The sequence below is a fragment of the Monodelphis domestica genome, chromosome 7, assembly GCF_027887165.1.
Source record: "Monodelphis domestica isolate mMonDom1 chromosome 7, mMonDom1.pri, whole genome shotgun sequence".
Lineage (NCBI taxonomy): Eukaryota > Metazoa > Chordata > Mammalia > Didelphimorphia > Didelphidae > Monodelphis > Monodelphis domestica.
The window spans coordinates 100,919,833-100,937,103 of NC_077233.1; the positions used below are offsets into that span (position 1 = coordinate 100,919,833).

General features: G+C 38.2%; 1 long non-coding RNA gene across 2 annotated transcripts in view; it reads right to left on the bottom strand.

Moving 5' to 3' along the window:
- Positions 1-5,081: 5,081 nt before the first annotated feature.
- Positions 5,082-17,271, bottom strand: part of LOC130455494 (uncharacterized) — a 36,708-nt gene continuing 24,518 nt past the window's right edge. Inside the window, exon 3 of one of the 2 annotated variants that reach the window (XR_008913501.1) lies at positions 5,082-5,705. This is a non-coding gene — a long non-coding RNA (uncharacterized LOC130455494). Of the gene's footprint in view, positions 5,706-14,619; positions 14,890-17,271 lie in introns of those variants that run through there. The other variant, XR_008913502.1, reaches the window with a different exon arrangement.

Genomic DNA, 17,271 nt, shown 5'->3' on the forward strand with positions numbered 1-17,271 from the left:
TACCAGATTAGATCTTGGTTGGGAAGGTGACTGTCTACAAGGTGTTTTAGTTTTTCTTCATAGAGGTAGAGCTGTTGACCATATTGTGGAAGCACTGATAAAGTGACCTCAGGAAAGAAGCATCATTTTACATGACTTCAGGAAGAGAGACAATTATTATAGCAAAACAATTCTGAAGCTCACTCATAGGCTCTCCACTGTCAGTCTGGATGCAAAAGTTTCTAATGTCATTTTAGGTCAAGAGACCTAAGAGAAAAAGAGTGATTATGTAGGTGAATTCAGGCTTAACAGTCACATTCTAACTGATGCAATGAAAGTGTCAAAACTGATTGGTTGGATAAGAAAATTGAGATCCCCAAAGAACCAAAGAAATAAAGGGCCATATCTAATAAATTGCTATTGAAAAGAGATAAAGAAATTCAAAAGTACAGAATAGAAAAGATATAACTAAGAAGCATTTCATGTTAAAAACAGAAAAATTCCCTGGAACTTTGTATGGACTTGAAGTTCAACATGAACCAGCAATATTATACAGAGGCCAACGAAGCTAGTAAGTTCTTATGTTGATATAATGGGTGTCTGTTATCCATAATAATGGAAGTTGGACTCTTTATCTCAGCTACCTCTACCCTGATCATATTACATCTGAGGTGTGGTTCAAGGACAGCTCTTCTTATCATAAATCTAGCACTGTTCAGTACATTAGACTCAATGCATAAAGCACAGGATACTTGCTGTGTTGTTGGGTGGCAAGTGCCTTATAACCCTTTAAAAGAAGACAAATGGGAGTCATTATTATTAGACATCCAGTTCATCACCTCACATTCTTCAAATACATTACTGTACTGGAATCTCCCTGCTACACAAATGTGAATTGGTCCAGCTGCTATTAGGGTAGTGAAGAAACAGAAAAGGTTCTGTTGGGTCTAAGCAGAAATATCCTGGTGTCGATGACAAGTTATCTTGATGATGTCTATATGAACTTTTTCTATAAACAAAAGAATATTGGAGTTCTTCAGAATTGTAAAGATGTCCACAAAGGGTCCAGGTTTCTGGGTCCTAGTAATTCCCCAAAGGGAAGGGAATAGCTAATTGGGGTGCTCCAGGAATTGAAGCAGTTGATGTTGGAAGGTAATAGCTTTTCTTTTTTGGAATTTCTCTGCTTGGACATTCCTAGAGTCCTGGATGGTTAGGTGAATAGGACTCTGAGTTTCCATTCTTCCAGAAGAAAGTGGACACAGGACATACCCATTGGGTGTCCTGGATGCCTCCAGGAACCATTAGAAGCTTGCAAAACACAAAGAGAGGAAAGGCAGTGGAAGAAGAGTTTAATTTAGGGATAGAGGATGTGGGTTTGAATTTTGGCTCTATCATTGACACCCATTTTGGGCTAATAACAACCTTCCAGTTTTCTTATCAGCTTTGAATATGTAAAATAATGGCATTTATGTGATGTTTTAAAACTTTAAAAAGACTTTACATAATTTTATCTGAGCCTTACAACAAATCTTAGAACAAGAGATATTATTACCCTCATTTTAAAGATGAGGAAATTAAGATTAAGTGATTTGTTCACATATCTAGGAAGTATCTGAAGCTAGATTTGAACCCAGGTCTTCCTGGCTCAGTGATTTATCCACTGAGTCACCTAGCTTCTTGCCAATTCATGGTGGGAGGCTGGAATCTGTTATTAACAGAGGTCTTCTACTAAGTTTCCCAGGCTGTAAAGTGTAAGTCAACTCTTGTCCACCCCCTTAGGGTAAAATTGCCTCCAGGTGGATCTGTGCTTGTAAGATTCTATGTGCCTGCAGAGCCACCTCTTACACTGAGCTGTCTGACTAGCTCAGTTGTGAGCCTGCTAGGACCCAAACTCTTGCTTTCATGTGAACTGATGCCAGCCTTCAGTTCTCTGGCTCAAAAGATTACGCTTTGTCACCTGCAGTTTTCCACAGCTTACATGACTACTTCAAACCTTGATTGTATATATTGCTACCTCTAGGTGTGAGTCCTCTCTTTACATCTGTGGTCTCCAAGAGTCAAGATCTATTATAGTCCTCTAATGCTGCCCCTACCTCTATTTGATCCATTTCCCTCCCCCACATCCAGCTAGGACCCAGGTCTGATGGCTCAATGCCCCAGTTTTTTAGAGCGCAATTGGAAAACCACTCTGCCAGCCACCATTTTCTCTTGGCTAGAATTCTTTTAAAATGACTGCACAATAATGTTGCCCATCACATTATTCTGCCCAGGTTGCTGAGTGTATTCAGGCCATGGATGGGATAAAGTTGCCAAATTATCTATATTTCCTCAAAGGGAGACAGGGGAACAACATCACATTGCCATGAAGGCTCTAGTGAATAGATAAAATATTATGAGACTGTTGCCTCTCAGTTAATGTTTGGATCTCCGGAGAAGTCTTTAATTCTCAAGAGCTGGAAGGAATCTCCTAAACTACTCAGGTGGTATAATGAATGGATAGAGAGGTGGGCCTGGCATTAGGAAGACCTCAGTTTGAATTCAGCCTCAGACTTAGTAGATGTCTGATTTGGGGCAAGACACATAGTCGTCATGAGTCCCAATTTCCTCATTTAATAAATGGGAATAACAATAACAGTAACAATACCATCTACCTTATAGAGTTTTGTGAGTATAGAAATAAATATTAATAATAATAGTTACTTCCAAGTGATGAACAAGAATCCCTTCTAGGACATTTCTGACAAGTTTCCATCCAGACAATGCTCAGAGATTTACTTCCAGGGCCAGGAAAAGTGCCAGTTTTTAAGGCAGCTCCTTTGCCTGGATAGCTCCAATTGTTAGGAAGTTTTTCCGTAATTTCCTTGAACCTTGGCAGGGGTAAGAGACTATCCAGGCAGAGTTCCATTCTACCTCTCAGATGTCAGACAGAAGCCCCTGCAGGGACTAGACACTGCAAAGCCTATAGTTAGTAGCTGTACATTTCTTTGGTAGCAATCCGGGAGATGACATTATTATTGTTGTTGTTTTGAATTCATCCAAATTAAGTTTTCTCAAACCATTCCCTATCACCAACTGCAATGGAATGAGATTCATTCAATCCACTTATGTAGCTAAACTTGACATATGCTTCAGGAGGCTGCCAGATGCTGTTGTTAAGGTGCATTTCTAATTCTGTGGGAAGCCACGCTTTGGGGATTCTCCCTCCTTCATTTAAAAAGCCACAAACCTTGAGACTGCAGTCAAAAATGGAAGTGGGGAGTTGGGGTGCGGAACCTCAGATGCGACTGGCTTCATCCACTTATATCTAACTTAATGGCATACTTTTCCATTCCTCTCCTCAAATGACTCTAGGTTGGTGCTACCTTGGCAGCTCATATCAAAGACATGGAACGAATGATGGATGGCTTAGGAGAAAGGGCAGAGAAAAGCATGATGGGATGAGAATGAGATGGGAAATGGAGGCTATAAATTATCTTGCCTCAGGACAGGTTCTAGACATTGCCTTGAGAACTTAACTGCAAGCTCATCGTGGATTTCTGTTACTGCTGGGCTTCCTCCACAAATATGCTTCCGGACAAAGACTTGGGATAAACAGAATCAAATCAATGTCACTTGGCATGTTGGCACTGACTGGTACCTCTGAGGAATCCAGTTTTGGCTAAAACTAGATGCTTTTTAAATGATGTGGCTTGAGTGTGAGCATTAATTGAACTTTGCTGGGAATGGCATGTACTAGTTTCCAAGAAAGTTTACCCTAGGGCAACGTCAGATCATGTCCAACCAACATAAATAACATGAAAGGGGAAAGGCAGGCAGGCAGCTTTCTGTGGGACTCGAGCCTGGGCTTGGCGTTAGTTAGCCCAGGTGCCCTGGCACACTCATGGGACAAAAGTAAAAGCTATCAGGAGACTGATTGGCTGTGTGGCAGACTGAAAGAAAAATATCTGCCAATAAAGCCTCTTACCCAGAAATAACGTCATAGGGACAGAAGGAGGCACAGTTTGGAGTAATGTCAGGCTTGTGGCAGGAGCTGGGAGACTGGTATGGCAGAACATTTTGTGGTCCATCAATCAGAGAAGAAGCTGTTTGGTTTGAACAAAAGCCTGCTGGCACGTGTGTGTAAGACCCTGCTCACAGAGGTTACAGTTATTATGAAAGACAATGTGTACTAGCTGGGCAAAGAGAATGAATGGTCTTGTACCCTTAAATTTTTTTTCAACTAAGCCATAGGAGTAGAGGAAGACAATATTATTTTCAGAATTAGAAGCTTAAAAATAGATTCATGGCAAGTGAGAGCTTAGAAGGGACCGTAGAGATAATCTAGTCCAACCCCACTCATTTTGCAGATGAATGAAATAAGTGCCAGAGAGGAGGATTCACTCATTTCACCTTACAAATATTCAACTTCAGAATCAGGAGTATGTTGGAACAGATTGTTAACTTTTCAATATGAGCATTTATACCCAGCAATGGACAGATGCTACAAATCATAGCTTGATTTATTGTTTTGTTGACTGTCTAGATTTATGAAATAATGGAGAAGGGACAGCTGAGTGGCTCAGTGTGTTGAGAGCCAGACCTAGAGACTGGAGGTCCTGGGGTCAAATCTGACCTCAGACACTTCCTAGCTGTGGGTGTGGGACCCTGGGCAAGTCTCTTAATCCCCATTGCTTAGTCCTTACCCCTCTTCTGCCTTGGAATCAATACACAATATTAATTCTTAGATGGAAGGTAAGGGTTAAAAAAAGCAATAGGAATTATATTAATGTAGATTACACTTTAAAATGTATTTTATATATATCTGTATACATAAATATATATATATATATATCCTCTCTCCCAGAGATCTGATTGATAAATATTTCCTGGCACATCTCTGGTCAAAACAGAGTGACAGCACTTGAACAAGAACCACTGTCTCCTGACTCCTCTTTTCATTTCAGAGTGCTGAAGTTCCTAGGGAGATCATAAGGAAGTGGTAATTTGCCAAGTATTTTGCTTATGTTGAGATATATTATTTATAACACCATTCTTTGATCTATCAATCCATTAGGCCTATACATGTGATATAAGACTAGATTAACATGATTTGTTCTTAGTGAACCCATGATGGCTCCTTTATTATTATTTAAATGCTCAAAACCATTTGTCCAGTAATCTGTTCTAGAATTTTGGCAGGCTTGATATCAAATCAACCATTCATTAGTTCTTGGCATCTAACTTTTCAATGGTCTTGAAAATTGGGCTATTGGCCCATCTGTAATATTCTGACACCTGTCTTACTCTCCAAGAATTCGGAAACATACTGACAGTTGCTTGGGGATTATATCTGTGAATTCCACCAGTTCTCTAGATGATTCATTTAGAGCTGAAAAAATAAATTGACTTAAAGGAGCTACCTGTGTAGTTTATCTTCATTTTATTTATTAGCATCATTTTCTTTATCATCTTTTTATTATCATTTTTTATCTTTGACTATAGATATTTGTTGGAAAAAGCAAAATAGGGGCTGAGTCTATTTGATTTCTCTCTGACATCTGTAAATATGAGGTAATCTGTGACCAGGAACCCCAAATTCTGGGTTTATAATGGATTTGAGCAAAGGTTCTCTAAATTCACTCATTTGGGCTTATTTTATTCTTACCTGAGTTTCCCTGAAAATCTCAGAGTTCCATTTATTAAATCAAATAAGTTCTTCAAAGATTCAGGTAAAAAGTCCTTGACTTCTGTGAAAACACATAAAGGATAACAATGAATAATTCATATAGGACAGTCTTTATTTTGCCATGCAGAAATGCAAAAAGGACTCACAGAATTCCAAAACAATCAAGACAATTTTTTTTTGGCTCCAATGAGTATGGCTTCCCAACTTAGGAGAGTCCTCAAATATGAAGTAAAGATTATTACATCAAAATGTGTGATGGGGAAAGGATTATAGAAATTTCCAAATTATTAGAACTGAGAAAAATGGTAAATTGGAGTAGAAACTAAAGTCAGTTTTAGCTGTTAGTGGAAGGAAAATGCAAAAGAATTCAGGATGGATATGCAAGGAGAATCACACAATTTAGTCAACTACCAAAGAAATTCTTGATGAATGCAATTAAGGAACCACTGAAATAGTGAATATGGTAAAGCTATGTTATAGTTTTCTAAGTATTTGATTTTTCTCCTGTCCGTTCTTGGAGCCACTGCAACACAAGAGAGTGCAATTTATTACTTTGTGTCATTCATCAACATCTATCCACAAAATGTTTCATGCTAATTACACTTGAAATGCAAATTCTGATGTGATTGTAGGAACCTCTGTATTTTTCTTCTGTATCATATTTCTTTCAAGCAGTAATCATAAAATCTTGACAGATTTGCTATAAATGATCCCATTTCAGAAACCACCAGCTCCCAGAGCAGCTGGTCTCTACAAGAGAAAATCTATTTCATGAGTTGGTGTGGGTTCTGGGCAATTCACATATTGAATTGAACTGAATGAACATTTATTCTCTTTAAATACAGAATCTGGTTTTAAAGGAAACATCAGAATGTAGAATAATGACAGGATTTTTAGAGCTGGACTTCAGAGATTATTTAGTCCAAAGCTCTCTTTTTGTAGATGAGGAAACTGATGTTGGGGGCATGGGGAGGAAGAGAGAGAGCCAGAGAGGTGCAGAGGGACAGACCGACTCAGAGACACACAGAGAGAGGAGAGAGAGAGATAGGGACAGAGAGATAGAAACAGAGACAGAGAGATGACAGAGGATGAAGGTGAAAGGTAAAGGGACATATAATTGCTTTTGACAGAGACAGGATTCAAACTTTTTGTTTAGAAAAGAACTGAATTGAGGCAGAGCAAGACAGAGAGAGACACAGAGTGAGACAGAGGCAGGGAGAAAAAAGATAAAGACAGCAGGACAGAGGGAAGAGATGGGAGAGAGACAGAGGTACAGAAACAAGATGTATAAATGGAGATTTTGAACCCTAGACTTAATTCCCCAGAAGTCCTTGGTATTTCCCAGAATTCCCTATAATCTCTCCTGGGTCTCCAAGTTAGTGAGATCGCTTATTGGTATTTAACTGGCAGTAACACACCTCCCATGTACTCTCTCAATCTCTCTCTCTCTCTCTCTCTCTCTCTCTCTCTCTCTCTCTCTCTCTCTCTCTCTCTCTCCTTGCATGATGTAGAATCAGAAGTGATGGTGGTAAGGTGGGGAAAATTTGAAAATGACTAACCAGCCATGGGCACATGGTTTTTATATTGTATCCTCTTTATTCCTTTATCATTTAATAAACCTAAAATATAATTTTTTATTATTAAAGATATAGATTTAATTTTTACAAAGACAGAGATAGACAGAAACAGAGACAGGGATGAAGGAGGATGAGGTTGGGAAGGAAAGCAACTTATCTTAGGCCACCTAATTCCTTTTGGCAAAGCCAGGATTCATGCTTATGTTTTCTGGTTCCAAATCCATGGTACCTTCCTCTACATTATACTGTCTTTTCCTCTTGAGCTATGAGATATATTTTGGAACAGGACCTGGACTTGGTTTCAGGTAGGTCAAAATCCTTAGAGATTTATTATCAAGGTGATGTCAGGCAAGTTATTTAACCTGTGCCTGCCTCAGTTTTCCCCTCTCTCAAATGGTCATTATAATAGTATTTACTTCACAGAGTTGTGAAGAAGGAATGATATATCTGTAAGGTTTGCTGTATACCTTAAATTGCTAAATGAATGTGAGCCTTTAACTCTAGCCTCCCAACTCATCCAAAGGCCATACTAGTCAATCAATTAGTCAATTAGCATTTACTCTGTGCCAGGTACTATGTTAAGGATTGGGAATACAAATACAAACACAAAGAAAGATGGTTCTTGCTCTCAAAAAGCTTACATTCTGATGAGAGATAACATATGAAAGGCAGTTGAAAAGGAGTGAGCAGGATGAAAGTACTAGGCACAGGGGACAAGGCAGGAATGTAGCCTGATGAGAAATCAAAAGATGAAAAATGAAAAAGAAGGTCCAGATGCCTTCCTTAAGTAGAAATTCTGAGATGAGCATTCCCAATTAAAGGGAGGAAGGTATTTCTGAGATATGAATTCCAGGGCTGGAGTGATCTTCTAGGAAGTGATTTCTTAGGAAGAGACAAACCTTAGAGAGAAAGAGATAAAGACCAAGTAAGACAGAGAGGAGAGATAGGAGAGAGAGAAAGAGGCAGAGAAACTTCTTAGGGAGAGAAGTCCTAGGTGCAGCCCGGTGAGAAATGAAGACATGACTGCATTTCAAGCCTTGTCAGTTCTAGGATTCCACGTCCCAAGTGCTCTTCTCTGCTAGGACATGGTTTTATCTATTTCTTAGACTAGCATCAATTATCAATGTTTTTTTTAAAATCCTTACCTTCCATCTTAGAATCAACACTGTGTATTTGTTCCAAGGCAGAAGAGCTACAAGGGCTAGGCAATGGGGGTTAAATGATTTGCTCAGGGTCACACATCTAGGAAGTTTCTGGGGCCATATTTGAACTCAGGACCTTCTGTCTCTTGTCCTGGCATCTAGTTTCCCCTGATGTTATTCTTTTCAAGGCAATCCTAAATGAGTTTTCTCATCAAATGGAGCTCTCGGTGCATGTCCTATGGTATGTGGGAAAGGGTGGTCCAAGGGCATTTCATAGAAAGTGGGAGAACTTAGAACTCTAGGACAATATTCTTAATCACTATTATTATTATTGTTATACTTAGAAAGTTAAGGGTTTTTTTAAACCACAACATTTAGTCAAGCCTTGATGTGTAGCATTTTTTTTATTTCTAGGATGGACATACTGACACTGAGAATTTAACAATTGGCTTGAGCATATCACAGTCTAGGACTCCTCCCCACCTGAGCTTCCCACTCTCTTGCCATCAGCCATTACATTTGATTATACCACAGTATACTAGTCTCTGTGTACAATGTTCTCCTGGTTCTGCTCCTTTCACTCTGCATCACTTCCTGGAGGTTGTTCCAGTCTCCATGGAATTCCCCCACTTCATTATTCCTTTTTGCACAATAGTATTCCATCACCAACATATACCACAGTTTGTTCAGCCATTCCCCAATTGATGGGCATCCCCTTGTTTTCCAGTTTTTGGCCACCACAAAGAGCGCAGCTATGAATATTTTTGTACAAGTCTTTTTGTCCATTATCTCTTTGGGGTACAGACCCAGCAGTGCTATGGCTGGATCAAAGGGTAGACATTCTTTTATCGCCCTTTGTGCATTAACTGTGCTATTTTCAAGAATCATTGGCTTTAGTGAAAACTATCTTCACAGTGACAGAATTAATTAAATCAATAAAACTGTCATTTCTAAGAAAACAACTGGAAAGAATAACTCCATATTTTAAGATTTATAAAGGATTTTCCTTATATAAATACTATGGAAGGGGGAAGATACAAATTATTATTCTATTAGAATCAAAGTTTCCCAGCAATGATTTTGCTCAGAATTACATAGGTCAGAAAGACTCCTCTCTTCAGAGTTCAAATCCAGTCTCAGACAGTTACTAGTTGTGTGACCTTGATCAAGTTACTTAACTCTGTTGGCCTTAATTTCTTCATCTGTAAAAATGATCTGGAGAAGGAAATGGCAACCACTCTTGGAGAAGTACTCTTGGTTGTGAGATTTCTCTGGGCCCTGTTGTCTTTGCCCCTACAAGTCCCTTTCTAACTTTAATTACTCTTTTAATTAGTTAGTTTAGGATAATTTAGAAAGTTTAGGGTTTTAATATTTCTGGTGGGGTTAGAAGTAAGGTAGTCCCTGATACCATTCTCTTCCCTCATCCTTTTAGTTAAATAAACTTATATATAAATAAATATATATAATATATATATATATAGCTTGTTTAACCTTTCCTTCTAACCCTCCCATAACAATATGCACTCCTGACTCCAGCTCCTGCTCTGCTCTATTCATTGTCCCACCTATTTGCTTCTTAATAGAAACAAAATACCTAGAATTACAAAGAAAATGAATGCTTTCAAAATACTATCATCATAAAAATAAATCCACAGACCTTTGATTTAAATCCAAATATTCTGACTCTGTTGGACCACATTAACTTGCACTTGATACTTTTTAGTTAAGTAATATGTTTAGGGTTATTTTCAGTTGTGTTGATTTGTTTTGTTTTTATATTACCTTTCTAGAGGATTCCCATTTCTACAGTTAAGTGGAACTGATAACAGTGATTTCATTGGAAAGTCCTTCCCATCTGAAGGGACTCCCATGTTATTTTTTTAAATGATCAGATATCTATTTTCTGATAAATAGACCTTTACAGTTTCCACATTACTGAACAGAAAAGAAAACCCCCACAAATTTCTTGGAACAAATAGTAGAGCAAAACAAATTCTTCCAATGGTACCTCATAAAAAGTGTGTATAAACAAACAAACATATATGTATATATATACATATATATAATATATGTAGATAGAAACACATATAGGTAAATTTTGTGCCCTAAATCCATCATTTGGATGGTCAGGAGTCAGGGAGATCTGAGTTCAAGTCCAGTCTCCGACATTTGCTAGCTGTGTGACTGGGAGTAGATCACTTAACCTCTGACTCAGTTTCTGGGGTAAGGTGAGGATAATTATAGCACCTATTTCATAGGGTTGTTGTGAAAATTAAATGAGATAATATTTGTAAAGTGCTTAGCATATAGGAGATGCCTTGTAAATGATTATTGTCTATCACCACCACCTGTATCCCTTGTAATGGAAAATATGTTTTACTTTGTCCTTCATTTCATGAACCATCATCAGACCAATCTTAGTTCTTACAGAGTTCAAAATTGCTCACTTGTGTAATATTGAGGTTATTGTTTAAATTGCTCTTCTATGGTTGATTTTTTCATTCTGCATCAGTTCATCCTAAATCTTTTGGAAATAATTTTCTCATTTCTTACATCATGGTAATGCTCCATCACATTCATAAGCCACAACTTATTTGGCTAGTTTCCCATTGATAAGGGGTCTCAGAATAAGAACAGACAGTTCTCAAGGAGGGAACCTGGACTATTTGTAGTCATAGAGAAAAATATTCCAAATTACTACTAATTAGAGATATTCAAATTAAAGTAATTCTGAGATTCCACTTTATACTCTTCAGAGTGCTAAAGATGACCAAAAAGGAAAATTATAACAGTTGGAAATATTGACAAATTAGTGTGTCTACAGCAGGGTGACCTGGATGGTGACAGGACAAGAGGTACTTTTGCTTACAATGGATTGAAAGACCTAGGGATGTGCAGGTGGGTGAAGAGAATATTTGGATAGACATGATAGCCTTTTTCAAATATTTGAAATGCTTTGGAAGAGGGAGTAGATTTCTTTTGTTTGTTTATTGTTGTTCAGTCATTTTTCAATTGTGTCTGACTCTTTATGACCCCATTTGGAGTTTTCTTGGTAAAGGTAGTTGGAATGGTTTGCCATTTTCTTCTTCAATTTATTTTACAGATGAAGGAACGGAGGCAAACAATATTAAATGGCTTGCTTAGGATCATACACTTGGAAGTGTCTTAGGCCAGATTTAAACTTAGGAAAAGGAGCTTTCTAAATTTTATGCCTAGTGCTCCATCCATTGTGCCACCCAGCTGCCCCATTTGTTTGGTTACCATGGAAAAACTAGGGCAGTGATTCTCAACCGTTCTAATGCCATGACCCTGCAATACAGTTCCTCATGTTGCAGTGACTCCAAACCAAAAAAATTATTTTGGTGGCTACTTCAAAACTGTAATTTTGCTACAGTTATGATTCGAAATGTAAATACCTGATATGCATTATGTATTCTCATTGCTACAAATTGAGAGGTTGAGAACCGCTGAGCTAGGGGCATTGGGTAGAAGTTGTAGAGAGGTAGAATTAGAGTCCATCTAAGGAAAACTTTGTAGCAATTAGAACTGACTGAATACAGAATGGGTTACTTTGGGAGGTAATATAGCTAAGGATAATAATTAACATTTATATGACACTTATTATGTGCCAAGCTCTGTGTTAAACACTTGACAAATACTATCTCAATTTATCCTCACAATGACCTTGGGAGATAGGTGCTTATTATTATCTCTATTTTACAGATGGGGAAACTGAGGCAACAGAGGTTAAGTGACTTGCCCAAGTGTCCCATCAGTCCTTAAGTATCTGAACTCAGGTCTTCCTGACTACCACCAGGGATTGAATTTCCTACCTGTGAAGTCTTAAAATGATTCCTGGATGATGGTTTGTCAGTCAGGGATGTTGCCAAGCAGATGCCTCTTTATGTGTGGGCTGGACCAGATGAGCCCTTCCAACTCTGTGATTCAGTAATTCTGTGAGTTGTTGGGGATGCACAAACAAGAGAGCAGAAAGAGTGGAAGTAGTCTTCCTTCTCCCAGCTTAAACTGAGCTGCGTGGAAAGGAACAAATGAATGCCTTGCAAAAAAGCTATTTCTCATCATGCAAAGAAGAAGATGTGGGAGGATAGAATCAGAGGGAACCTCATGGCTCATTGGGAATACTCCAAAGGCAGCTTGACACCTTCTCTTTACATACTACTTTATGGACTGGCTCCAAACCATGCTGCAGGGTAGCTCAAATCCCCCATCATTCCAACTGTCCTCTACCTAGTCTTTCCCCCTTATAATGTAAGGTTTTTGGAAGTGAACTACCTTGTTTGTTTGCATTTGCATCCTTGTAGTGACTGGCACTTAGAAAGCTCTAGTAAATATTTTATCATCTATCTCTCTTTTCATCTATCCATCATTTTTCTATCAATCTATTTATCTCTATCATTTATCTATCCATTATTTATCTAAGCTATTATTGTGTATTATCTATCATTTATCTCTCTCTATTGTTCTACTTATCTATCTCTAAGGTAAGTTATAAGCAGGGCATTTAAGGCCATTTAATTCGCCATATTCCTTAAAATCCCATGAGTGGAAGAACCAGGCTAGACTGTAAATCAGGCTGAAATGGCTGCCTTGGATGGTACAAAAGCCCTTTAAGTCAAGGGAAAAGAATTAAAAGTTGCTCTTTAAAGTAGAATTACAAACGGTGTGATTAAATGGTGTTTCATAACCTTCAGAACATGGCTATGTGCATGGGAAGAATACTGGATTGGAAGTCAGGACCTAGTTTTGGTGACCACTCCCTACTTTGTTATTTTATAGAGCTAGAAGTCACTTTGCTTTCTCCAGAAGTTTGCTCATCTATGAAGTGAAAAAGTGACATTAGATAATCTTCAAGGCCTCTCCTAGCTCTGATGTTCTATGATTTTATGATTCTAGTCAGGAAAATAGTTTTTTGTTCACATTTTTGCAGAGCTTGCTCTGTACTGTGTTCTTTTAAAAAGAAATGCAAGAGTTGGTCATTAGTAAATTAGCTGTGATGTATGAAATTTTAACAAAAGCTTTTTTTTAGATGTAAGATATTTATACATGTATATGTGGGTAGGTGCTGTCTAAATATATATAGACACATTTCATGGGTTGCATGGCTAGTTACAGTCTAAGATCTGGGCACCTTTGCAGAGAATAGGAGGATTATACATCACCATCTGCCTAGTTTTGGGGAGGGGTAGGCAGGATCCAGGACTGCCTAGGCTGGGTCACCTCTGCTCCAACCCTTGAGAGATTAGCCATTTCCATTTGTCATCCATCAAGTTATCTCTAGTTTAGGCATATGACAGGTTCAGGATGAAAGCTGCTCACTTGATTGCTCTAAAGGGGAGAAGAGAGTCCTTAGCTTACACTTAAGACCTTAGCTCCTATGAACTAAATGCTAGTTACATAAAATACCATCACCAATAGGAAGTAGCAAAATAGTAAATAGAAGGCTGGGAAGTTACTTGGATTGGAATAGCTCGAAGATACACAACATTAAGGGAGGTTTTTAGCTGAGAATAAGACGAAGCACTTCAACTCTATCAGGGTAAGAAGGGATGTCCTCACTATTGATGTAGGCAATGAAAGTAGAGGAACAGGACTGGGGGGAAATGTTTCCCTTACATGTCTGTAGATTTAGGGTTCCACTCTATTGTTCAATAGTTTCTCTCTCTTCCTCTTTCTCTCTCTCTCTCTCCTATCTCTGTTGCTCTCTCCTCTCTCTGTTTCTCTCCTCTCTCTGTCTCTGTCTCTCTCCTCTCTCTGTCTCTCTCTTCTCTCTGTCTCTGTCTGTCTGTCTGTCTCTTCTTTCTTACTCTCTCTCCTCTCTCTCTCTATCTGTCTGTCTCTGTCTCTATCTTCTCTTTGTCTCTGTCTCCTCTCTCTGTCTGTCACTCTTCTCTTTCTCTTTCCTCTCTATCGTTGTATCTCTCTCTTTCTCTCCTTTCTCTGTCTCTGTCTCTCTTCTCTCCTTTCCTCCTCTTTCTTCCTTTCATCCCTCCTTCTTCCCTTTCTCTTTCATTTTCTCCACCCCCTCCCCCATGTACTCTTTTGAAGTGTCTGAAATCAAACTGAAATCAATTATGTTAGTACATAATGTCATGTTCATCATTCTCTTAGCCAGTCAGGAGTTCCATCTTCCATGCATTCAGTAGGGAGCATAGGACTGTTCCTCTACCACCTTATCTGGGTAGGAGTGGGCATAACATAAAATAAATAAACGCAACTGACTGGATCACGTGCTCTGTCACCTCCAGTATCCACATTTGCAGAAAGCCCAATCTACTAATGTATGCATTCAAAATTAGGCACTTTGTGTGGAGTGCAGTGGAAAAAACCTTGATCTGGAATCACGGGATGTGGGTTCAAATGCAACCTTAGTCATTTATAGTCACAGTCTTCTTTGGCAAATAATCCACTCACCTTCTAGATAACTTCTAGAAATGCCTTCCAGATCTAAATCTATTATCCCATGACATTTCATTCATTGATAGAGATGTAAATGTATTCACCATACCTAGGAAGAAATAAATTCCCTCTGAAGAGTTTTCCTTACTGGTTCAGGTACAAAAAAGAGAAAAACATTACACAGTGAAGGAAAAAAAAATCTCTCTCTAACATCAACTCATATTTGCAAAATAATTTATAGTTTTCTCAATACTTTTACATGCCTTTTCTTAATTGAGGCCTCTAACACCCCTATGATGTAGGTGGAAGAGTTATAATTATCCCTTTTTTGTAGATGAAGAATCTGAAGGGTAGAGAGGTTAAATGACTCACTAAAAATCACACAAAGGATTAAGGGCAGAGCCAGGACAAGAAAGTCTAAGAAGGAGGCAATTAAAATATGATTAAGCCCATTTTGGTAGAGATTGTTTGAAGAAGCATAGCAAAAAAAAGTTTAAATTCTTTTAAATTGTGGAACCTAGAGAAATGAACAAGCTGAGGATGGCAGGTCACTATCAAAGACTTCTTCCCACTACTGTTGCCTACAACTGCTGCTTGCAACTGAAATTGTCCACAAGAGATGCAAAAAATAGACAACTAGAGAACTCATTTCTAGTAAAGTAAGTATGGAAAGTAATGAGTTTTTGTTGTTGCTTAGTTGTTGAGACTGAATCTCCATATCTTGGCTAAGCTGGAAGTGCAGCGACTATTTATGAATCTTATATCATTAATGATTAGCTGATGGGAGTCTTGACCTGCTCCCTTTCTGACCTGGGCTGATTCACTCATCCTTAGACACCTTGGTAGTCCCCTGCACCCATGGATTTGTCATACTACTTCTGGATTTAAAGTGGAACAATTAGGTCATTGTAGCTCAGTACTTTTGAGCTCAAGAAATCCATCAACTTTAGCTTCCTTGCCAATAAAGATTATAGGTACACTCCCCCACCCTCCTCCCTATTATGGTATGAATTTTGTGGTAACATCCTCAGAGGCTGTGATGCTTCTTTTCCTGCTATTACTAAGTAATTGCTATTCATGATCCAAGTGCAGGCTGGTTTTACTCCTTGAAGAGAATATAAAAGAGCTCAAGGGATACCTCTTCATTCTGCAGATTATCAGAGAGAATGAAGTGGTCCTTGAGAAGTAGGAAGGAAAATTTCAATGTGAAATCCAAGAAGAGGATTTGATGGAGAAGGGAATCTTGACCTGAATCAATAGGTTGGTGGGTGGGAGAATGTGAAACAGATGAGCAAGGAAAGAAAGACCATTAATTTAGTGTTATACAACAAATAAAAGACACTCACTGAAGAAGGGAGAATGGAATGAGATTCTGGGGGGATGAAGCAGGGGCTTGTGCTCTAATGAATGATTATGTAGAGAATCAAAAGTGTCATCAGATTATCGAGTAATAATCAGGGAAAAAAGTCAATTACAATTAGGGGTGACTCCTTAATGGGGAGGCCATTTTTTGACCTGAAATTAGCAGTGGAAATATCTGCTGTCTTTTGGTGACATAAAAGAAGTATATGACAAAAATTTCCTTGTAGGTTTTTAGATATAGAACCAGAAGGGACCTTAGACATCATGTAGTCCAACTCCTACTTTTTTCAAATGAGGTTAAATGACTTGCCTGTTGTCACACAGAAAATAAGCAATAAAATCAAGATTTTAACTCAAGTCCTTTGATACCAATTTCAGAATTCTTTCATTTCACTATATGTCAAAGAGAATAATTCAATTCTTTAAATGTTTATTAAGTACCTATCATGTGCCAGGCATTTATTACCTTTGAGTAGTGTTAGAGGGAACTTAGAAGCCATCCTAAGGATTTTAGGTAAGAAACTGAAGAACTTAGAAACACAGATGGTGTTTTCACCTTAACAAAAAATCAAGAAAGTCTTTGGGAAGAATGAGACAGATTTGCTATATAGAGAGCAAGTTAAGAAGATGATGAAAACAAGCCTCATATTTCTGGACCACAGCTTAAAATTATGGGAAGATGGCCAAAGGAATGGTGTATATACCTAATAAGGGCTGGTAATGATATATTTTTCTAGAATCTTACAAATCTAAAAAAATGTCTTTAAATTGAAAAGGAAAAGGAAGGGAGAAAATTACCTTACATATATCTATCCAGCCAGGTACCACTGAGAGAAGTGATAGTAGAGGAAAAAAAATAGAATTAGAGTTAGATGCAAGATAATTCACAAGGGACAAAACCACTGAAAGGAGTCAGAAATCAATTCTATGGACTCAGAAGTCTGTGCATCAATTAAAGTAAATAAGAAGTCATAAGGCAAGGAAGCAAATTTGACTTCATAGTTATCACAAAACTGGGCATTAGCAGGATGGCACAAATGGTTGAAAGATGGCTGTGGAAGAATACATAATATTCAAAAGGAATAAAAGAGCTCAAAGGAAGGAAGACTGGTCTTGTATATTAAAAGAG